The sequence below is a fragment of the Rousettus aegyptiacus genome, unplaced genomic scaffold (genome assembly GCF_014176215.1).
Source record: "Rousettus aegyptiacus isolate mRouAeg1 unplaced genomic scaffold, mRouAeg1.p scaffold_m13_p_15, whole genome shotgun sequence".
NCBI lineage: Eukaryota > Metazoa > Chordata > Mammalia > Chiroptera > Pteropodidae > Rousettus > Rousettus aegyptiacus.
The window spans coordinates 47,124,913-47,148,771 of record NW_023416290.1 but is presented as its reverse complement, the minus strand read 5'-3'; the positions used below and the strand labels follow the sequence as shown (position 1 = coordinate 47,148,771).

The following is a 23,859-nucleotide window of genomic DNA, read 5'->3' as shown; positions in this document are numbered from 1 at the left end:
ACACTAGGTGAATTATCCTTCTCTTTGCATGGAGGGAAATGGACACAGAGGTCATGACTTCTTCAAGCTCACACAGCTAGTAAGGTGCAATGGATAATCTAATAACAGGGGGAAGAATTCTTCTAACCCAGGGGCTGGCAACCTTTTTTTGTAAAGAACCAAATAGGGGCATTTTGCTTTGTAGTCCATACGGTCTTTGTCACAATTACTGAACTCTGCCACTGTAGCTTGTAAATAAATGAGGTAGCTATTCCAGTAAAACTTTATTTACAGAAACAGGCAATCGACCATATTTGGCCCACACGCTGTAGTTTCCTGAACCCTATTCTAACCTCTTCCTCCCTCTGTCCAGATATGGTTTCTGAGTGATGATTATGAAAGAAATTTAGAAGTCATATAGTTTTATTAAAAAATTATTTTTTTTCCTTTTCGAATATTCAGTGTAGAAAAATTAGAACACACACACACACACACACACACACACACACTCACACACGTAAAATTCCCCTCTAAATCCAATATCCAGAAATAATCACTGGCACAAATATTTCGATGTGCATCCTTTCAGATTTGTCTGTGCACATGTATTTATTTATAAGAATGTCATACCTTAGAGAGTGGAATAGCCTTTTCTTTCCACTTAAAAATATATGGCAAATGCATTTCAATGTCAGTTGTTAGATGCAAACTGTTTGCTTTCTGTTAGTAGTTATTCTCTGGATGTTGTATGTATTTCCACTTTCCGGATAAATTGTGTGTCTGGGCCCATATACTTCTCTATTCAACACCCTTCTCTCCCTCCCTCTCCTGGCTATGCCCATCCTATATTCTCAGCTGTGTTCTAAATTTTTCTACCTCGTACTCTGATGCATACACACACAGACACGCGCAACGGCACCCCAAACTCCTTAATCTCCGTGTCAATAGAGATAGTCGTGAGAGTCATCATTTTCCTTCTCGAGCATCTGTACCTCTGACATTGATCAGATTCCTTCACCTTTGCCCCCGGCTATGGCCGAGGACAGTAGGAGAATCAGCCCGGTGGGTAAACAGGCACCGGAACAGTAAAACATAGTCAAATCCCTGTCATTGTTCTCTATAGATGCCACCCTTGGAGGCAGTGTAATTTCTCTAAATGTTTTCCTTCTATCGGCTTCCCTTTCCCCATGGGTCCTCCAAAAAAGAAGCTGGAACAGCTTTTCTTAAATTCATTAAATTTTCAGTTTCTTTCCCCAGTGGTTGGTACGCTGCAGGTAACACACGACGGGAGGACATTAGAATTCTTTCTGGAGAGAGAACGAACTGTGAGCAGTTTCAAAAGGTCACATGTTGTCAATGTCCTTCTTTATAAATCTTTCAGAGGATGTTCAGGCGTATCTAGAGGGGAAAAGACGGGACTGCTGTAGTCATTCTGGAAGGATCTTAACCCCAAATCTGCCACTTGGTAGTAAATTCACAGTGATGATCAGGATTAGGATTAGCACACAGAAGAAAGGGAACAAAGTATAGTTACCTGTGTTTGCAAAACATGCTCGCATCAATTTCAAGTCAAAGACTAGTCTCCCAAAAAAGGTAGGTGGTTACAGAGTAAAAGATACTGTTATAGCTAGATATAGACAAACGAAAAAATGCCATTGTGGAATATAAAAGAGAGGTCACTTAGTTTGTCTAAACAATTTCTGAATGACTTCGGTTACCTATTCTGAGGATGTCCCAGAATTTTATAGACTTTATAACTTATAAGAAAGTTCCTGCTGATATTCGTATCACACTTGAAACTTATAAAATGATATTTCACACACATCACACACTTAGAACCCTGTTGATATAGTAGTGTGATTCTTTTTTCATATGAGGAATCTATAGCTCAGGAAAGTTAAGAAAAATCGATCAGAACACATAGCCAGTAGATGGCAGTACTCAGCTCCCCGACACCTCAGTCTCCATTTTTTTACTCCAGTCCAAGGCAAGTTCTGCCGTCCTTACTCTCATCATTTTGTCCTTCTTAAATGCTCACCACAGTCATAGTTGGCTATTATAGAGAAAGTTCAATGCCGTTCTATGCTGTATAACATGCCAACTGTAGGGGGAAATTTTTGAAACCAAGGAGAAGGTGGCCTTAGCCGAATCAGAGCTCTAAAATAATGTCCATATCCCAAGCATGGTTGTTCAAGATCATTTAACATTGAAGCCATTATTCATCACAAGATATTGTTAGCTTTAACTAGAAATAGAAGAAAACAGAATATTATACCGAAATGCTTTTTTGAGGTAATTAGCAAAATGTCAGGGGCAGATGAACTAGAAACTATGGGAAAACATGTTTTACTGATAGTTCTCTTTATTCATACATTAGATGTGGTGGTGGCAAAAACCTGTTTCTTGGTTGGAAAACTATCCTTGTCATTGTGTTTGCTTTAGATTTAAGAAACTGGCTGGCTTTCTTTTGGAAGTTTTTGTCATCTTTATCACTCCCTCTTTATCACCTCTGGCTGCACTCATTTAATTTGTATTTTCTTAGTACATTTAAAAAGAAAGGCTAGGAAACAAATCTAATCTACGAACAGTTCTACTCTGCTTCTTGGAAGCAGCATCAATAGAAATGATCGTTGCCTGTTCCACTAAGAGTAAAAACAAGGTCAAGTTCAGAAGGTGGTCGATAGTAGGTGCCTATCTGTGAAACTTCATAGTTTAAAAGGATAAGTGTTGCAAATATATCCTCATTTATTTGGGGCCCACTACTTCTTAAGTCACAAAAGTTGGCCTAGTGCATAGAAATGACACATAGTTGGCACTGAAGAAATAGGGGTTGAGTTACGTGGCTAGCTGTACTAGCCAAGTAAACTTGGTCAGGTCATATACATCTGAATTGGGGCTCAGATTCCTCATCTGCAAGACAATGGGGTTTGAAGAGAAAACCTCAAGTACATTTTAAAGGTGAGATTCTAAACTGGGCATTTAGCATTTGAATATTAAAGAAATCTTTGTTAATAATACATTATTATGCAGGATGACACAGTGAATTGTGCTCACTAATTTATCTAATTTCGTTTCAGTTCTCATTTATAGCTTAAGGCGTTTGAAAATAATGGTGTTTCTTTGTGTTGCAAATAATCTGTAGTTCAGACGTTTACTTTTTAGGGGTATCTTCCTTTCTTATTCCAGTAATTTGTTTACTTACTGAATATTTTATTATTGTCTCTAGTGGAGTTTAATTATTTACTGATTAACTAAATAATTTGTAATTTATTATGAACTGCTAATTTACAAATCATTCATTACCTACTAATTGTTCAATTATTTATAAATTCGTGCTCATTAATTTACTCAATAAACATTTGCTAAGCAATTAGTAGATGCCCAGTGCTAGCAGAATGAAGACACAGCCTGGAGAGGGAAGCCGGACTTTATTTAAAGCTCACTGTCGCTTCTGGAAACTGGAATCTCTGTAGTGCAAACACATGTGTTCTCTACGTCTCTTTGTTAACCTAATTCTATTTAGCTCCATTTATTGAAAAAAAAAAACCCAAAAGGGTGATATGTAGAAACTTTTGTTGGCTACAATTTTTTCCAAGATTGGTGAAATGAAAAAACCTTTTTTGGTGTCGCAAGGAAGGAAAGCAGCTACCGAGGCGACACCCTGGAACGCATTTGTGTCCTTCCACACGCCCAGGTTTATTGAGTGGGACCTTCTCAGATAAACTCAGCAGGTACCCACGCAGGTCTGCACCCAGCACCCAGGGAGGGGAGGTAGAGTCTTCCGTGACAGAGTGAAGGGGTGAAAGTCCTTGACTTCTCCAAAGCGAGCTCTGTTGACTGGCAGCACGGAGAGGTTTGCGTCGGTCCCAAGCCAGTGGCTACGACAGGTCAGGAGGTCAAAGTCTTGGGCTCTCGGCGCACCCATTCGTGATGCTCTCGGGTCAAGTGTGAGCATCGTCTGTCTTCAGGTGTCCAGCTTACATGGACTTTACATGGTGGGATCCTCATGCTTATCGGTCCCTGCAGATGCGGACTTGTCTGGGCAATCGGGCCGACATTTCTGGGGTTTGGGGCGTTCCGGTCACCCTAAGGACATTTCCATTACGTGCCAGTTTGGCACTGCTGTCGTGGTTTTCACGGAATCCATGTCATAAAGGCCCAAAAGTCCTCATTTCTTTAGGCTCTAGACACTTGGGAACACTGAAAAATCAAAATACACAAAGGGGATTGAATCACTGAAACCAGATTTTTGTATTGTATAATCGCAGATAGTATACACATATTACTCATCAAATAAATATAGCTGTTAAGTATTTGAGGAGTGAAATAAGAGAGGAGAGAGATACTGGGGATGGGGGAGCAAGCTTGGGAGGGTTAAATGGAGTTTAAGGGTTATCTTGTGATTCCCGTGTGCTGATTATCATGGGTAGTCCTGGTCAGGCTCATCAAGCCCAAATGAATGAAATCGTACACTACTAGATGGTTTGGTTTTCACAGTTTCTTCGATCTGGAATGTTGGCAACTGCAACACTTAGTTCAACAAGCTAAATGTGATCTTAGTTGAAACCAAGTCTTTGTTATTTGATTCTGCCCAAGTTTAAAGATTTTTTTTTTTTCAGCTGACTCCCTAGGGCATGTTAGAGATATACTAACTAAAAGTGTAGTATTGATTATCCTTTGTCAGAATTTGAGTAACATGCCCTGCAAAAAAAAAAAAAAAAAGTAGTTCCTCTTAGCCTAAATTCTTTAGCTGGTCTGATAATTTTCTATAATTATGGTTAATAATAGTTAATATAGTTAATAATATAATTATGAACCACGTCACTTCATACAGCGTTTTCTCTGTGTCTTTCTCTGTATCCAGCATTCGGTGCCATCATACTGTGGTTCAGTGGTTTAGGTGGATAGTGCATGTTACAAAATGCAAACTGATTTCACTTCAGCAGGAGCAGGTAAACTGTCATTAAACTCTCAGAGCTTTCCTGATCTGTTACAAAGGGCACCCTCTGCTCCTTTCATCATATGGAGCCTTGATGGCTCTTCTTCACTGTGCTGGGGGAAATGTCTCCAAAAACTTTAAAAGGAAACCGAGAAAGCTGCATTAGATAAGAGAATACTGAGGCAACTTTAATGGTTGATCATTTGAGTCATCTGAGGCCTCAGGCACTGGTAGTGATGAAATCCTGATGAAGCCCTCTCTGTAGCTCTAGGCCAAAAGGGGCAGATCCTGACTTGCAAGTTGCTGCTTCTGCTCGTGGAAGGTGCCCTGAAGTTTGCTTATTTGGGCAGGTTGGATAGCTCATTCTTAAAACATCATTGGAAGAGGAGCCCGTATATTTTAGATGAGAATGATTGCTGAAGACCCTAGAGTAGAACCCCATCTCCTAATTCTTTCACGCCCTCAGTAGGAGTCAGCTTTATGGTGTGCTCATCTTGAACACAAAGCAGTTTCTCATTCAGTCAAATGATTTCCTTTTCAATTCATTATATATCCTTTTGCTAAGAATTGTCTTTTTTCCTTCATGGCATTCTCAGAACATAAAGCAACTCATTATTGGTAGCAGTCTACACACGAAACAATAATTCCTTAGAACACAGGTGTCATTGTTTTTTAATAGTATTTTTTCCTAAAGTTGTTTGAAGGAGACGAGTTAGGGCTTGTGACAGGGCAAGCATGGCGGCATGGTTTATTCAGTGTGCCTTATTTCACGTTAGAGATACCAATTAAATAATAAAATATTTTGGATGGAAGCCAAAAAAAAAGAACACCCCACTTTTTGTAAAGTAGTCTTTGGCAGAAATGTTTGTAAAGGGGTATTTTTTTCATTTGTCCTAAAGGAATGCTTAGCTTTTTTCTTCTGGACAAGAGCTGCGATTGTCATTTTTCTCTTGAGTTTTGCAGTTCTTCTGAGCTCCTCTAGGGGGAGCTTTCACACAAGCTAACAGGTATTCTCACCTCTTGGGTTGGAATTGAACTTTCAGTGGGTCCCTCCTTATCCAGCCATTTCAGTTCTGGTAGGATTCTCCCTTTGGTACTCAAGTTTTGTGCTTTAATTGACGTGAGGGAGGTGACAGACGGCCAATTGCAATCTTTTGAAAAATTCTCTCAAGTTATATTCAGATGTAAATGAATTGGTTTCAATGCTAAGTGTCTCACTGTGTGTAAATGTAGTGGTCAATTGGGTCAGTATCACCACTAGGTCAATAAAGCAATAGCAATTGGGCCTTAGACATTTACTTTTAACCAGAACATTCTTTGTGGATAAGGTTATTCAAACCTACCATTTCATACTGCCTCATAAGTAATGCCAGTATTTTTATGTGTGATTAATATGAAGGGGATTATTCTCACCCTTTAATAGGGCTCAGGGGGTCTTCCCCAGCCCACTTCCAAACCCTATACCTTCAACACAAATCTGTTTCACTGTGGAATACATGTTTATTTTTATATTTAATGTCTGATGTAAGGACTGAGAAAGACCAACTGACTCCTTTTTCAGAAGTAAAAGGGAAGATAAATTAATAACTGTGCTTATTAACCTCTCCCTGCAGTCGAAGTTAAAGTAGAGTGGGTATAAAGAAGACTTATTTTCCCCAACAAATGGTGAAAAGTTATTTCCTACTACTCCTTTTTATATTAAAAAAAAAATTTCAGATATGGTACATTGTCACTATAATGTGATTTTTGGCAGGTGATTATTTGCTAATTCAGCCTACCCACTTTCCTCAGAGGTAATTTCTCTGTGAAGAAGTTGAGACAAAGAGAAGATGCAGAGTAACACTTCTCTTTATGATTCTTGGAAATATAATGCCCTTTTCTGAGAAATACAATCTTTTAAAAGAAAATGATTCTTCTGTTTTAACTCTAAGTACAGTGGGAGGATTTCTGTGGAATATAAATATTTGCAAACTCTTTATATAAGCATGCTTTAACCAAATACCTGGCAAATGTTGTGCAGTTTATTAATGACTTGCAAAACCTCCAAGTTGGGAAATGCAGCTATGCCATTATGATCAGTCATTTGGCAGATAGTCAAGCCCGACAGCAATTGTTTAATACCTTTTTTACCCATAAAGTCTCTGAATCACCGAAAACATCTAAGATTTCAGCAGATTTCCCTCCCACCCCCTGACCCTGTACCAAATTGCTCAATTATCTTCTTTAAAGAGCTCTATTATTCTTTCAAATTTGAAGTAATAGAAAATGACTGTGAGCCATGTTATCAAATGTGTATTCTGTTGTTTCTATCTACTTAAGACCCTCTCAGAAGCTCTGATGCATTCTTCACTTTCTCCCTATATTCATTTAACACCTATTACGTGTATGAAATTGGGCTACTTACCGTAGGGGGTGGGATGAAGGACAGGAAGCAGTATGAAACAAGATACCACCCTTCAGAGATCTTAAATTACAGGGAGGGAGTAAGAAAACACAAAAATAAGTAACATCTGAAAGCAACCAAGCAACCTGTTAATTGTCAAGAAGTGGTTCAGAAAGTGAATTCTATAGGAATCAGAAGTGAAGCCATTGTGGGATAGAATGATCTAAGTTGGTTCTAGGGTCCCAGAAGGTAAGCTAGGCTTTTATGAATATGCAGGAGTAGGAGAGGCAGAAAGAAGGCAACATTCTGGACGGATAGGGCAACACAGTAAAAAATAGATGGAATATGCCAAGTGTTTAAGGGACCATGCTCAAAACTATATCAGTTAGAAATTAGATATTATTATTAAGGCAGTGACTTGAAATAAAAACTCCCATTGCATTGATTATCTATTGTTATGAAAGATACATGGCATATATACCCTCCAAATGAATAACTTAAAACAATCAATATTTAGCTGACGATTTCACAGCTTGGCCAGATTTGGTGAGTTGTCTTTCTGGTCTTGCCTGAGCTCATTCACTTGACTGTGAACCAGCTGGCTGTTCATCTGTGCAGGACAGACTTGACCATGATGATAGGAACAGCTGGGACTCTGCTCTGCTGCCATGTCTTACCTGCCAGCAGCCTGACCCGGGAATATCTTCTCATAGCAATGATAGAGGTGCAAGAGAAGAGAATGTCAGTCTTGCAAGCACTATTCAATCTTCTGCTTCTATTGCATTTCCTGACCTTCCATTTCCCAAAGCAAGTCACATGGCTGGATCCATAGCACCACCACACCAAAGAGTGTATCTTACATATACATAGTGAACTATTCCAGTTATCTATTGCTGCTTACCAAAATACTCCAAAACTTAGTTGCTTGAAACATTGACTATATACCTAACAGATTCTGTGGGTCAAGAACTCAGAAAGGGCTTGGCTGAGTTAGTCTTGCGATCCTCATGACATTAGTGGTACCTAGCTGGTAGATAGGCCAGTCTGGATGGTCCAAGACAGCATCAATCACATGTCCGGTGTCTTGGCTAAAAACCTGGGCTCAGCTGGACTATCAAGAAGCCTGACTGCACTCTACACCAGCTTGGCAAGGTCTTAGGGCAGTCAGAATCTTTACATGGGGGAGATTTTTTTCCCAGAGCCAGCCTCCCAGAAGAACTGGACAGAAATTACATGGCCTTTTGTGACCTCGCCTTGGAATTAATGTTAGCTCTGATATACTCTGTAGGTCAGAGCAGACACAAGCCTTTCCAGATTCCAGAAGAGGAGACAGAGACTTCACCTTTTAATAAGAGGAATATAAAAGAATTTGCAGACAGGGTTTGAAATCACCAAGGTCATTCCACAAGCAATAAGTTACACTTTTTTCAGTGTTTATATTGTATTCAACCTCTTATAAGACCCACCCATCCCATTATGATCTCTGGCTCAGACACAAGACCCAGGATCTTACCTAAATCAGGCACAGATGAAACTCCTACTTTAGGTTCTCTCTTTGATTGTGGTTCCTTTTGATCTAAAGATCAGTCAACAACAGAGACTAGTTATGTGACCTGCAACATAAAATGATGGATCAGGCATAGGTTAACCTCAATCATTGCAAGTTCATGTCAATTCTGAAATACAGCCAGGGCCATACTGTCCTGATAGGGACTCATTATTTCTCCCTGTGAATGAATCTCTGTGTTTCTTGGATCCGACCTCTACATAAAAATCAGTGAATGTTTTCTGTAAAGGGCCAGATAGTAAATATTTAGTCATTACTTGCCCCATGTTTTTATTCATTTTTTTAACAATCTTTTCAAAATGTAAAAACATCCTTAGCTCATTGGACATAGATAATCAGTTCACCGCCTAAATTTGGCCTATAGGCTGTTGATCATCATCCCCTGCTGTATACTTGTGATTCTACCCTTTGAGTTTTTTCCTTTCTCACAGAAATAGCCTATGTTCACAGCTGAATAGTTGTCTCAGCTCATTTCCAATTCATCGAGTTTTCAAAGTGCACAGCTCTCTTTTTATTTGACCATTTTAGTCCTAGCTGGCAGTGTATTTTGCTATTACAATTCCATTAGAAACTTTGTGGGTTTTCTAGAAACCTTATTTGAATTCACTCTATTAGACAAAATTCATATGCATAAAAGTATTTGAAATGTGGCCTTTTCTATTATGGATCCCCTATGAGGCTACTATGGGATAGTGCCTTTAAGATTTTTTTAGAATCCCTGTGGTTCAACAAAGAGAATCTATAAGGCATACTCTTAAGATCCTTGTGGTACTTGATTTTTGTTATTGTTCTATTTTGTTAAAATGATCTGTGATACAGTACCTCAGATCTTCTGAGGTGTTAGAAAGTGGCTTTATAGCCATACCTGCATTCACATTTACCTTGAGACCACACCTTCTTTACGACATCCTGGGTTTGGTCTTTGCCCTTATACCCTTTCTTACTTTGATAATGTTCTGTTGAGAGACTGCTAGAATTGAAAAATCATATTACTTTTGAGCTAAGCAAGACTGACTTCTTTCTATTTAATCTGCTTGAAATAGTTTATTTCTTTTTTTAGCTCATCTCCCTTTATCTGTAACTTATGAAACACAGTTAAAAGAAACCAACTGAAACTTTTTATATTCTATGGGAAATTTCCTTTGCCAGGTTCTTCAATTTATTAGTACATTTTAGGTTTTACAAAATACTGCAGGCAACAGTTTTTTCTAAAATTTCCACCAGTGTATAATAAGGGCCTTTTTTCTTCCAACTTCTAACACATTTTCCTCTTTCTGATAACATTTCTTCACTTGCTTCTCTGAAAGCTTCCTCAAGGTCTATCATTTTCCAACCACCGATTCTCAAAGTCAATGCCACCTGTTTAGCTTTTTGTTGTATTAGCACCTCACTTCTGGTAACAAGTTCTTTTACACTTGTCTATTGCTATATAACAACCCCCAAATTTTATGGCCTTAAAAAGACATTTTATCATATATCAGAGATTTTTTGTTTTAGGAATTTAGGCAAAGCTCTGCTGGGCGATTCTTCTGTATCTTGTAATGTCAACTGAGGTCATTTGTGATATTCACCTGGCAGGTAGTCTTGTCTACAAGGTCTAAGACAGGATCACTTACACATATGGCTCAGAATATTTGACACAGCCGCAACCATTCACCTACGTGTGTCCTCTCCAACATGGCTGGTGTAGGGTAGTTGAATCCCTTACATGACAGATACCTTCCTCCATAGAATGAATAGCAAGCATCCCAAATGCCAAAAAAATGACGAATGGCTTTTATTGACAACAAATACAAACTTACTCAGATCTTAGGGGAGGAGATATAGTCCCTACACCTCAATGAAAACAGAGTTAAGATATTCAAGTCCATATTTTAAAACCACCGTATGGACCATTAATGAAAGTAATATCCCACATGAGAAATTTTTCATAGCCCTTGTGGTAATATTTAAACTTGACCTTGGACTGTCCATACTCCTTTGTATACAGTCAGACATAGAACCACTCTCTCTCTCTCTCTAACCTTCTCCCTATATTAGCTTTCATGTATTTTCAGGTGTTCGATCACACACCCCAATGGAAAATACTTTTGACCATGTATGCCCAAAATGTGCAAATACTCGTGTATTCAGTTTATAAATAAATAGCCTAATGATTATGTTCTTTATGAAATAGAAAATAAAAAATGGATCTGATAAAGACAAATATAAAATATTCTTAAATATTTTGCTAATCAAGACAAAAAGATATACTTAAGATGACATTCATATTTAACAATAATGAATATAAATACATATTTAAATTAGTCTTTCTTGATAATTGTTAACCCATCGAAATAGTATATTGTTGCTCTTCCCTCACAGTGCAGCTGTAGGAATGTGTTTCCTTGGAGTAAAAAGGCTGGTTTCACCATTTTATTGGTTTTCAAGAACTGTTTTAACTTTCTTGTCTAGGTTATGTAATCAGTTTAGTTAAAACGAAATGTTATAATCGACAAATCTACGTAACCAGGCACATGTAAATAGTATACAGACTGGTACACCGAGCAGGTACCACTGAGTGAGAGCAGCTGCTGCCTCTCGAGCCTTCGGAATTCTCCCCTTCCTCATGGGAAAACCTTAGATACACCATGACCTTCCGACTAATAGATTCTCATTTTTTTAGACAAAAAATAAATACAAACATACAGTCTAAAATTTCTTACCACACCCTAATGAATCATCCAGAACACCCTCGAGGGTACAAACACACCATAATGGAACCAATTGACGTAGAGGGCATTTAATATATATATATTGTGTTAATCGTTTTTTTAAAAAGTCTGACACAAAGTAGACACTTGATATTTGTTGAATGAAGAGAATGTATCTACAACAGTCAGGAAATTGCAGAAATCGTCATCGTTCTCAACAACTCATCTCCTCCGTGATCTAGTCAAAACATTGTGAAGATTATAACTTATTTTTGTATGAAATCCATTCCCATTGGGAGCTGATTTGAAAAGTTAACTTTATCAGTGAAACAATCTCCCCCCACACACACACACACACTTTCCCATTTGTAATTTTGCCTTGATATCTTGGGTTTTTCATTTCATAACAACCTCTTAAATCATTTAATTTTCTTTAACAATAAGCTGAGCTTAGTTTGCAATATTAACATCTTTTCCGTTATTTTTAATGGGAGAACTAAGGCATAGTGAGTTGAAATTTCTTGCATAAAACCACATAGAACATCAGTAACCATGCTGGGAATATATTAAATTTCTTTTTTACTCAGAGGCTTTCCCTATGTTCCTTGGAGCCCAATGGCCTTTTGATCTTTGCTTGAAATAAAAGAGTTCTTGATGATTGAATAAGGGGACTTTCTTTTTAAATCAGCAAATAATAGAGCTTTCAAAACTAAAATCATTTAACATAGAAAATTCAATAAGAATGACATTTTATGGAATAGAGTTGATACAAAACTTATAAGTTGAAAAAACTTACAAAACTTGTAATTTGGAAAATCCAAGGCAGCAGACCACATTGATTCTTCCAGAATCCTTTTTAGGAAGACATAAGGTGAAACTTGTCTACATCTGTCCCAAAGCAGAGTCTGTTGGTTGGTGTTAGAGCAGAGAATTGAGAGAATTCTCTTCTGCCAACCCTCAGGTTTCACTGCAAAGCAGAACACATCTCTCTAAGTGATATTGGTAGTGATTGGATAAGGAGGTTGGAATACTGGGGAATTTGGAATAGCAGTAGTGCAGAGTTGAACAGAGATTCACAGAAAGAACTGTTTGACAGATCTGAGGATCCAGGTGAGGATGGAGACCAGGACTTAGCTGTAATAGCAGTCTACACACTGTTGCAGCTTCTCTTCACTGATGTGTAGGTAGAGAAGGCAGGTAAATGGTATGGTCTTTGACATTTAGCTAGTCTTTTGCAGCATAAGTAAAAGGATACTGCATTTGAGGACATTGTCAAGGAAGTCTGGTGTGCAATTGAGTATAGGATTGGAGTGAGACCATGAACTCCCATGGGAATTTGGAGATATGGGGAAAAGGGAGGTATAGGCACTTAGTAACCATGAGGTCGAAAGACAGAATAGCTGGAGAGAACAGCTGGGCAGAGAGGAGTTTGGTGATAGAGTTTTCACTGTAAGAGCTCAAGTAATTCACAGTGGTGACAAAGTCTGGAGTGTGGTTATGAAGGTGGGTGATTGAAGTAAGGTAATAGTAGAATAATAGAATCATTTGTTTGGTAGAGAGTAGGATTTCTGTTAAATGTGTCTGGGATTCAGACGCCATATTCCTCAAGAGTGAATGACTGAGACGGTGGATAATGACGAGAGGTACAGATGCACTTGGAGAATGGCATGAACATCAAAGAAGAAGGGAATTTACAAGAATAGAGTAATAATCTTGAAGCAGCAATAGGAAACTAGCCAGCAGTCACCCTCCAGTGACGTTTGTCAAGAAGGCAAGGAAGAAGACATACTTGATTATTTTTAAAAGATAAACATTTTTAAATAAAGTTGAGATTTTTAGCCATGCTTTATCTTTCCTGGTTTAATGAATGCAAAAAAGAAAAGAAAAGAAGAGAAAAACAAGCGAACTAGGGCTAACCTCCCTTTTCCCCTGAATTTATTATTTTGTCATTTATTTTTTTAAAGAATGCATAGTGTTTATTCTAACCTAATTGTCTCTGAGAAATATTGAAGCCAGGCATTTCAGGGAAGGCCTTGTGTATTTTTCCTCTTACAGACTGTTCTCTGGTCAGAGGGAAATACTTAAATCTGATTCAATCCAGCTTATGTAATAGTTACACCAACATTCTCCAGCCTCCTGAAGTTACTGAACCTTGTTGTATTTATCCACGGAAAATATCTTTTGTGACTGATCATAGAATGCCAAAAGAAAATCAGCAAGATTTTCCTTGTTATCTGTTTACACATATGCTTTCCATTGATTGTTAATATTTGTTAACAGGAAATATTTTTTTCATCTAGACTTCTTTATAGTCTGAGACCATGATGGCCAAGAAGGAACATAATAAAATCTGTGAAGTCGTTAGTGGCAAAGACCAAAGGACTTTCAAACTCGTTTTCCAGATTTTCAAGTTCTAAGACAAAATAGTTTATCTTTCTTTCTTTCTCCTTTTCTCCAACTCTCCCACATTCTCTTCCTTCCTTTCTTTTTTCCTGGTGTAGCTTACATAGAGTAACGAACACAGACCTTAAATGTGTGGCTCAATAACTTTTTGCATTAGTGCATGTTCTCACATAAACCTCTCAGCTCATGGCATAGAATGTTCCTGCCATCCCAACAGAGTTCCCCGTGCCTCCTCTCAGTTGATTATATTCCATTGCCAAAGAGCATTGGCTGATTTCCAGTCTGAGGCTAGTTTGAATAAAGTCACTATGCATATTCTCATACATGTCTTTTGGTGTGATGAAGCACTCGTTCCCATACCAAGGGAATGTAGGGTCTTATGTACATTTAGCTGCATAGATACTTCAAAGTTTTCAGAAGTAATGATTCCATTTTATACTTCGACTAGCAGTTCTTGATAGTTCATCCACATCTTTGCCAATACTTGGTGTTGTCGGCGCTTTCAATTTTGGTCACTACAGGAGAGTTTAAAAACAGTTCGTTTTTGAACTAGAATTAGATAATTTTAAGATCACTGAAAGAAAGTATAGGTTCAAGCAGAAAGCTATTAATTTTACAGAATTTATTGGAGTGCCACAAGTAGAAGATAATAAGAGGTTTGTTGAGCCGATGTTTCTCTAAATATAACCCCAGGTCACCTGCCTCAGCCTCATCCAAGGTGCTTGGTAAAATACACATCATCCCTACCTCATCCCTAATCCACTGAATCAGAATTCCTTTTTTTTTGAAATCTGCATATATACCAAACTCCCTTGATGACTCTTACAGGTATTAAAGATTGTATATACCCCACTATTTACATATTTGAATGACAGAAGCTTTAAATGGTAACTAAAGAACATCAGATTAAATCGGTATGGACCGTATTTCCAGGCTAACAATTGAGATACTCTGAAATCAGGAAAGCCTCAGCCTATCTGAGCCAACCTCTATATCAGAACGTGTCACATACGAGTGACTGGAATTCCAGAAGGAAAAGAGAGAATGAGGCCAACAGAGTATTCGAATGTTCTTTGGGAGGCTGGGAATTTTCCAAAATTAGTGTAGGTACACTATAGAAAACACCAAGTAGAATGTATAGGAAAAATCAATCACTCGAACAAACAAGACGCATCACACCAAGCCTATCATATTGCTGAAGACCAAGTGTAATCTATTGTCTGTATTCCAAAGGCATGGAAACATTTTTGCCATTGATCACCCCGTGGCCTTCCGAATTCGAGTTACAGATTCTTCCTGTAAGAGGTTAGCACTGTTGTTCCTCTACCTCACCAGAGCATCCCCTCCCTCCGATTTATTGCTCATGCTGCGCTTTATTGTGTTATGTCATGATAAGCTTGTCAGATGGCAGTCTTTAAAGTTAACCTGTTATGGTCAATATTCACAACTTATTTTTAAAAAGCTGTGTGTGTATGTGTGTTTTAATAATGGCAGCTCTTACTAGGTCCTTCCTATGTAGCAGGTACTAATTGTATTTGTATATTGTCTCATTTAATCCTCATCTTCGTGGCAACCTTATTACATAAAGAATACTATTATACTTTCTTTTTCTTAACCCATGTAGGAAGGATAGAGGAACTTAAGCTATTGTTCAAATTTACTAAGCAAATAAGTGAAACAGCTAGAATTTAAACCCAGCAATCTGATTCCAGAACTTCTACTCTTTTTTTTTCTATCTTTATTGAGCTGTAATTGGTGAATAAAAATTGTATATTGTTAAGGTATATAACTTGATGTTTGAATTATATATACATAGTGAGAAAAAAATCTCCTACTCTTAACCATACTGATATATTGCATCTCGATTTAAAAAAAAAAAAAGAAACCTCACAAACACAACACAAAGGTTATGTATTATATAAACCATTTATAAAAATATAGGAGATTTTATTCCCCATTTCCACCGAGAATTATAGCCCACTTAACAGTTTAGGGCACATTTTATCTCTTTACCTGTGTTTTCATTAGCCCAGTTGCAACAGCGACCGGGGTCGAAATAAACATCCTGTTGAATTCTTAGTTGTCTTACAGCAGCCAGCAGGCTGGTGCAGAGATGCAGCGTTCCGTCTGCAGGCAGGTACCAGCCTCGGTGCTTGTGTGGAGAGATGCAGGGTATCAGGAGAGTAGTTGTGGACCCAACTCACAGTGAAGGTGGGTGGGCTCTTGATGGGAATTCTGATAAATTTTAGAGATCGCTCACCAGCAAGTTCTTTTTATCCCATTCCGCCTGTTTGCTGGCAGGCTTCTCTTTTTTCAGTTGCTCATAGAAACTAGTCATGAGTGTCAGATTAATTTTTAATGAAGAAATACAATAAAATATCAACAAGACTATGCCTATCACAGATTTGTGTTATCAAAGATCATGTGGTAAAAAGTGAAGATACTTAAAATTTTTGGATAATTCTGCTCTGATTATCTTGGCAAATGCCAGCATCTGCTCCTTTATGTTTCTGCCTTATCAGCCCAGAACCCCTCCTCCCATATCTCCTCCGTCCCTAACAGGCACCCTCAGAAGAATGTTTACTACTGGCCTTTGCTCTTTGCTGGAAGGAAAACAGGACTGATTTCTAAGGGTTGTCGCATTCCACAGATGAAAGGTTGGGGTTTTACACCCAGTAATATCCTTTGGCCTTTGACCCCTCTGGCTCTTCTGGCTGTGACAGTTTCCCGGAGACACTGTCAGCATGGATGTCGTAGATATCACACGGAACTCCATCCCTATCCAGAAAACTGTCAAAGTTTTATCTCCTTGATGTTCCAGTGTTATTTCTCCATTTGCCTCTCCTCTGCCTCTTACATATTTCTCTCTGATATTTTGATCTGTGAGGACTTGCCTTTGATTAAGGGCTCTGCTCCTTAAATGTTCTTTTTTAGCTTCTCTGCTCTATTAAAAGGTTGGAGGCACCTCGGATGACCCAATATCTCTGACATATTAAATCTGGCTGTCAAATACACGCACTTTCTTTGATAGATGACCTAATAAGCTTTTTTCATGTCTAATTTCAATAATCTTATTATACTGAATTCTTTCTTTTTGTGGGCCTATGATTTTCTTCTCCTCGAACTTCCCTGAATTACATAGGTTTTCATAATTACATACAATGGATTATTTAGAATCTAATCTAGGAAATGCACTTTTTTCTTACGGAAAGACAAAGAAATGGAGCTTCATAAATCAGAATATCAAGCTTAAAATATAATTTGTAGGGAACAGATAAAGGAAATGTAAATCATGTTCAGGAAAGGCTCCCTTTCATCTTAAAAATTGGACTGAAAAAAAAATCAGGTGGATACATTTGTAAGTGATGAAGAGACATTCTGGAAACAAAATCTCAAGGTTAAATGTCGAAGCACATTCAGTAGACATTTGAGCAATCCCAACATCTCCAGAATTGTGTGTGTGTGAGTGTGTGTGTGTGTGTGTGTGTGTGTGTGTGTGTGTGTGAGAGAGAGAGAGAGAGAGAGAGAGAGAGAGCTCATAACTTAGCCAGTTTAAAAGGTGAATTCTCACAGGGTCTGACTTCTATGGCCTTGTGAGGTTTTAATGTTTTGGTATTTTAAGTAAACCCCAAAGCTGTATTAATCTAATCTAGAAAATAAACAGGACCTAAGGCAAAAAGAAACCTTGTGAGACTATTGCTTTACTATCAAAGAAAATCTGAAAGAAATGTTATAAATTCAAATTTCAGTTCTGTCCACTTTTCATAGCACTCTTTGATTAAGGGAGAACTCCAGGAATATTCACTACAAAAATTTACATTCTTTTTGGTAGAATCAAATACAAAAATGGTCCGGATGGCTTGTATTGGGATGATATAGCACTGGGAAATGCAATCCAAACCAATAGAAATTTGATGTTCTAATAGAGATTTATGACTTTAGACCTAACAATTCTATAAAGTAATTTCTAAGGATGGTATCATCTAATTCTTCAGGTTAGGCACATTTTGAAGCTATTCCTCACCATAATAGTGAAGTTGTAACATTTGACATCTTTATGTAGAAGACTTAATTTAACCAATATAGTTTTCATTGAATTCAAGCTGTTGATGTTATGATAGCAGTACATTTATCAGTTATGAGATGTTTTTTCGATCTCAGTTCTGTTTTTAGTGGCTGATCAGTATTCATTGGAATCAACCCTTCCTTTGACAGAGGCTGTCTCCTGGCTTCTGAGGGCGTGTGTTCTCACAGTCACAACTTGGTGGAGTGTGTGCTGACTTACAAATTTTTGCAGCCGAAGGCATGTATTCTGCCATGCTCCATTACTCTGCATGCAAAGGAAAACATTTCATTTGTAAAGGCAAGCTCACTTTGGTTGTTGAGAAAATGTAACTCTCGCAAGGGGCAAAGGACAACACTATATTTCACTGTAGTTTTGTTGTTTGTGACTTTGGCTTTTTTGTATTTCTGGGTGGCTCCTGAAATAAGGAAACCCATTATACAAAACCCAGCTTTACAAAATGAGGCATCAGTGAGTCTCACTTTGTTTTTGTTATTCTCTTGTTCAATTCACAGATTTTTATAAGAAATTTGTTCACATTAATGTTCAGTGTGGTGTAGTAATTAGAAGTATGTGTTTGAAGTTGTTGGTCCTGGGTTTCACCCAAGGCATTAACTCTTCTAGCTGAGAAGTCTTTGTCAGACTCCTTAACCTCTCTGGGCTTTAGTTTCATCATTTGAAAAACAAATAGAGGTAATTTTGCCACCTGTGAAAATCAAAGGAATTAATTCATTGCAAGCGTTTATCACAGTGACTGGCATAGAGCAAGTCCTCAGTAAAATAGATTACACATAGAAGTTCATATGTGTATGAAAAGGTGTGTGTGCATATTCATATGTATTTACGATTTATATAGTGCTCAAATACATAGTATGCTATGATTACATAGAGTTTTATGTAAAATGCTCACTTATGATAGGTGATGTACACACATAATTTTAAGCAGAATTCTCTTACTAATTATGTATTGCAGAGACCAGTATTAAAATTCATTTTCATTCCCTGCACACACATCTACTGACTGTGGAGGTAGGTGACCTAGAAGCATGCTGGATGGCACAGGGAAACCACCTGGGCTATTTTAAAATCACCACAGGAAATGTGTAATATTTATGTTATAAATTAATCAGGTACCCCTATACCTAGTGAGACCCTTTCAGAGTTTGGGTTCCCCAGAAAAGAGGCTCAGAGAAGAACTGCATATTATAAAAAGTTTATCGGGTGGTGTCCTCAGGTTCATCACTGTGGAAGAAGTGAAAGAAACAGGACTGGGCAGAGGGGAAAGTTGGACTGTGATTTTGGAGCCAGGGTTGACCTTCGGAGTTGTCCCAAGCTGTACCTGGAGGGCTGGCTTTTTATAGCCTCTCCTTCCTATCGCATCCACCAGTCATTGGATGCAAACTGCTCTCCGGAAGAGGTGCATGACCTCTAACAAGGTGCCTGTTTTCAGCCAAGCTAAAAAGAAGGGTGGACAGCTAAGCATGGTCTACAGACAACACTTGCAGCATCTGGGGAGTTCTCTATTCCTTAAGGGAGATCTCAGTGGCACAGCACAAAGTCTGTTCCAGTCAGTAGAACTGATTATTCTTAGACATTGATTTGTTCTAAGTTATCTGGTCTCATTTTCCTCTGGTTTTTCTCCCTCTGTCTTTTCCTTCTCTCCTCCCCTTCCATCAGCCATTTATTGACGACCCACTATGCAGTGGGCACTCTAATAGGGGCTAGAAAAAAAATTCCTTTTTCAAGAACTCTGTTCATACACAGAGAAATAAACAGAGAAAAGCCAGGACGTAGCAGAATGGGAAGATAAGTTTTGGAATTTAAAGAATAATAATTCAAAATTCTACTGTTTCTCAATGGCTATATGGTCATAGTCATTCAGATTCTCAAACCCCATTTTTCTCTTTTTAAAAACAGAGATAATAATTAAACCTGTCTAAAGGGTTGTCCAAAAGAATAAAGAGTGAGAAATAATTCACAGTTACTGCCAGAACATCATAATTGTCCAATAAATTGTTCATGTTTTTATTGATAATAATGATGACAATATCAAAGATTCATGGGTCCATTCCATGTACCTCCTTTACCTCTGTGTGTTGGCTCAAACAAAAGACATCTAATCTAGGAGAAAAGTTCAGTTACTGAGTGACCTGAAGTGTTAGACTCTTCAGACAATTTGTATACTCATATTTCTGTGTCTCAAGGACCTTACATTGCAAGGTATGTTTTAATGATTATAGCGTTCAGCACAAATGGCCACTTGTCTTTCTTGACCCACAATCCTCTGACACCTCAATCTCTCAGATCTCTTTCAGTATCTCAAGCCACACATTAGCAGTGTCCCTGGTGGCCCATCTTACTGATCTGCCCACCCAATTCTCGAGTTCCTCAAGGAATCAGCCCCTGGGCCTCTCCTGTGTTCATGCTCCCTTTCTCTCTGGCCATGGGTTTGTATGTCAGCTCTATGACGATGGCTCCCAAGCTTAACTCCAGACTTGACTTCTTTTTGTAGATCCAGCATGTACACCTACATGTCTACTGAATATTTCATAGGAAATTCACATTTATTTTGTGTCCTACCAGGAGTATTGATCATTTACCCCAAATTTGCTCACTCAGTATTCCCCATATCAACAATGGCACTTTCTTTTATACTATTGTCTAAACCAGAAACCCAGGGATCATCCTTTATAGATACTTTTCTCGTGTCTCAAAAACCTAATTTATCACTAAATCCTTTTGATGCTTCATGCAAAATGTTTCCTCTCTGCACATCTTCCCATCACTACCTTTCTAGTAGAAGCCAGCATCATCTATGGGCTCAATTAAAGTTCCAGTCTCCTAACTAGTTTCTTTACTTCCAAATGTCACCTCGACCCTCAACTGAGAAGATCCTTTTTATAAGCAGACAGTTTTAAAATATAAATTGCCTCATGTCACCATCCCACTTAAAACTATACTGACTTCCCTTCACACTTGGAGATCCTTGATTTGTCTCCAGAACCATTAACGACCTTGCCCTTGTCTGCCCCTCTGGCCTCTCCACCCTGTCTGCAAGCCCACCCCACTGGCGTCGCCTTCACTGAAAGTGCTATTCTACACAGAGCATTTGCCTCAAAACTCACTCATCTGACCCTTCACCTTTCTCATCCTTCAGGTTTTAGCCTAAAGGTTCCTTCAAATTCACTCTCCCCACATCTCAACCTAACTTGGATTTCCCCCTATTTTTCTCAGGAAAAGCATTTTTTTTTTAATTGAAATTATTTATTTGGATATTGATTTTTTTAAAATGTATACTTCCCTCCTAAACTACAACTCTGTTAGTACAGAGACTATATGGATTGTATTCACTGCTTATACCCAGCACCTAGCTTACTGCTTGGCATTAGAAGGTCACTGACTATTTATTAAGTGGATTCTAAACTAAAGCAGGCACAGCCTTTCCACGTAGAAGTATCATGAATTGGAATCATGTGTCTTGGTTCTAGTCTTTGCCAACTACTAGCAATATGACTCTGGGCAAGTCCCATCACTTTTCTGGGCCTATTTTCTTATCTTTAAAATGGGTATGATATCATTTTATCTCTTTGTTACAGGGCCATTTATTCATTCAGCAAAACTTAAATGAACATCTACCAACTGCCAAGTGCTGGAATTATTCAATTAAATAAAACCCACATTCTCTTTCTAAAGAGCTGAGAATTCAGAAGGGAAAACAGGAATGTGAACAAAATCATGATTATATTATAGTAAGTGTGATGATAATAACCCAAACAAGGCACATTTTTATGTAATTCATATGTTTAATTTTAAAGAAAGAAGTGTCGAGTCAGGTATTACTACATTATTGCTAGAAGAATGAATGGAATAATATTAAACTGAAGTATTTTATAGCCAAATCTAAGTCAGAAGAGAAAAATTGTACCAAAGAATCTCACTTTTTCCTTCACCTTCCTGTTTTTTTCATACTTCCTCTGAGTCTGTTTTTGTCATCATTTGTGATTAATTATAAGGAAAATCTATTATGGATTATAGTGTATCTTTATTTGTACCCACAATGAACAAAGTGCTACAATAATGATTTGCAACTTTTTGAGATTGGAAAACCCTTGTGGGTGCCATTTTGGTCTCAGAACACTGTCTATACTTTTTATAAAATTTTCACCTTCTCGTGCTTCTGGTCTCTTCTTAAACTTATTCTCAGAAAAGCGTATCATGACCACACTCTGCAAAAGATTCCATGCCTTACTTTCAGTCTCGGCATCAATCACAGCATTTGACACTTTATAATTATGTGATTGATCTACATACTTGTATTTTTGTCTGAATCTTTCACCACACTATAGGCATTTTATGGCACCTAGAAGTGTCTTCAAAGATCTGTGCCCATTATTTCCAAATGACATTATAAATATAGCCACAGATCAAGGAAACACTGAAGAGAATCTGTTCATGTTGCTTATCTTATTCCAACATAAGTTTTAATGATATAACCTATTGACATCAAATTTTGAACTTCAAGCTCAATGAGCTTATTTTTACTCCCTTTTAGAGGACAGAAGGGAACATTATGTAGATGTGCATTTTTATTGTCTCTTCAGCATCAAAGCACCAGTGTCAGTCAAAGTTTATGGTCTTGGTTCCCTCAAATTTTTGTTACTTAACAAACAGTAAACTTTCATTAGTCTTTTATTCATGATACTCCTTAAGTTAAATCTCACTTCAGGTATTATGTACTTTGAGACCTTTCAAGACTGAATACATGGAAATTTTTACTTGTAGAACTGAGTTGGAATTTCTGTTCTGCTACTTGTATACGTGGGTACTTTATTTCCATGAAGATCAATTTCCTCATCTTCAAAGTGGAGAAAAAAGAATTCTTCCCAGAGCAATTTATGAATTAACTAGGATGATGGATGGGAAAGGGCCTGAGATATAGTAGGTAATTTTCCTAAGAGTAAGTTTTGTATTGGTTTGCCTCCTCACCCACTTGACCCGTGGACCACCAATACTGAGGATTAGTTTATCTCTTGGATTAGCATTTTGAGAATCAGTTGGTTGAAAGCAAACATCCGCATCAATGGATCTCAACCAGGGATGATTTTGCCCTGCACAAGACATTTGGTAAATTCTGGGGATATTCTGATTGGCACAGCTGGAGTAGGTGCTAGAGCCTAGCAGGCAGAGGCCAGGGATGCTGCAAAGTATCCTACAATGCACAGGACAGACCCCCCACAACAGTTACCGAGCCCCGAATGTCAGTAGTGTTAAAATATACAAAATTAAGCAAATAAGTTCTACTCTACTTGCATTTCATGTTGATGACTTTTGAAATTTGACATGTCATAAGTACAGTTTCCTTTTCCTCGTTACCCCTCACTCCTTAGAAGGGATTCCCACTGTCACCATCAGGATGCCATCCTCTAAAGTGCCCCCATCACAAATTTGGAGTGAGCTACACTACTTCCCACAGGATCTTGAATGCCCCCCACCCCCGACCCTTCTTTAGGTATGTTTCCTAAAAGTAGCAGTGATACTTTCTGTTGTTCTCATTTCCTTGAGTGCTTGATCAGCACAACTTGAGAGAGAGAGTGTCATATCAGCCCCAGTTTACAAGTGAAGAAACCAAAGCCTAGTGAGGGGAATCATCACAGTAACCATGCAGCAAATAACTGGTTAATCCAGCCCTGACTTTCAACTCCAAACCGAAGACCACTTTCTTTTCAGCAGAGCTTTTCCCCAGCAGATCTCATGGAGCTCATGGACTTTGCTAGAGGTCTGACCACCTGCAGCAGGTCTTCGAATAACAGCATTTGGTTCGACACCACTTGG

General features: G+C 38.1%; 1 protein-coding gene across 5 annotated transcripts in view; it reads left to right on the top strand.

Annotated features, from left to right (window-relative positions):
• SAMD12 (sterile alpha motif domain containing 12) overlaps nucleotides 1-23,859 on the top strand; it is a 343,905-nt gene that overhangs the window by 161,158 nt on the left and 158,888 nt on the right. The window lies entirely within an intron of this gene.